Source organism: Branchiostoma belcheri, unplaced genomic scaffold (assembly GCF_001625305.1).
Source record: "Branchiostoma belcheri isolate BF01 breed outbred unplaced genomic scaffold, Haploidv18h27 scaffold8, whole genome shotgun sequence".
In the NCBI taxonomy this organism is placed as follows: Eukaryota; Metazoa; Chordata; class Leptocardii; order Amphioxiformes; family Branchiostomatidae; genus Branchiostoma; species Branchiostoma belcheri.
In genome coordinates, this window is record NW_017804464.1 from 955,994 (window position 1) to 957,359 (window position 1,366).

Sequence of the window (1,366 nt, forward strand, 5' to 3'; positions counted from 1 at the left end):
CTGAAATAATGCTAACAAATCAAATGATAATAATAAATAACAATAGGTAATTAATAAATTTGATCAATATGATCAAAATGATAATAGTAACAAAACAAATAGTAACATGAATAACAAAAGTGATTGATAAATAACGCTAATTAGAAATGATATGTTAAAAACTATTACTTTAACGTTAACAGAACTTTAACTGCAATACAGACATTGGCAGAATTGAAGCAATAACTCAAGAAAATAAATGAATTTTAAAGAGAAACGGAGATTCAAACTTATACAGATGAAATCAAAGTAATAAGAAATCAAATGTCGGTGGAAAAGAAAAGTAGGTGATTTTTAAGATTTCGTTTAAAGCTAATTATTGATGTTAAACATTTTAGGTGGAGCGGGAGATTATTCCATGTAGTTATACATTTATATTTTACACTCATTTGGGCTACGGACGTTCTAACTAGGGGGATATGGAAATGGGCACTTTGTCGAGTATGGTAAGTATGAAAATGGGAATTAAGATTTAGAAGACCATTAAATGTGTCTGGAAGAGAACAAGTAAGGAATTTAAACGTAAATAGCATCAGATGAAGTTTGTTTATGTCAAAAATATTCAAAATATTAAGTTTTGTAAACAAAGGTGCAGAATGTGCGTGGAAACTGGCGCCGGTGGCTGAACGAACAAATCTTTTTTGGAGTAATACTAGGGGCTGTAGTGTGGTTTTGTAGGCGCATCCCCAGACTATATTACCGTAGGTTAGATATGGGTATATTAAGCTATTGTATATGGTAATAATGGTTTTTTGAGTAAGAAGATGTTTAATTTTTCCAATAATACCGATTGTTTTTGAAATTTTTTTACCTAACATAGTTATATGTGGTTTCCAGGTCAATCGTTCATCAATGATTATACCTAAGAATTTGGCTTGACTCTCTTGAGAAAGGGTCACATTTTTTAAAAAGATTTTGGCGCTTCTATTGTAGGTTTTATTTCTATTACAGAAAATAAGGTAGTATGTCTTCTTAACATTGACTGATAATTTATTTGCCTCAAACCACGATATAACCTTTTTCAATTCTTCGTTAGCCAGGTTTACTAGCGTATCAAAATTCGAGTTTGAAAGAAAAAGATTTGAATCATCTGCAAATAGGATATGCAGATGATTCAAGGAAGCGTCGTTTCCAGTGGACAAGTTCGCCTACGGCAAGAAACGTCTGTCATCTTTGCCGTCCAATAAGATATAAAATCTCCACTTACGGCCCAGGTAAACTCATATTTTTAGCTACGTAGCGGGATTCGACACCCGCGCTCGCTGTGTAGCGGGGACCATGCAGTTAGTTATCTAGAAAAATGGCGGATTTTACCCATCATGCATTT

At 33.1% G+C, this 1,366-nt stretch overlaps 1 protein-coding gene across 1 annotated transcript in view; it reads right to left on the reverse strand.

Moving 5' to 3' along the window:
* Positions 1 to 1,366, reverse strand: part of LOC109486362 (nipped-B-like protein) — a 33,567-nt gene that overhangs the window by 23,325 nt on the left and 8,876 nt on the right. The gene's annotated exons all lie outside the window — the stretch shown is intronic.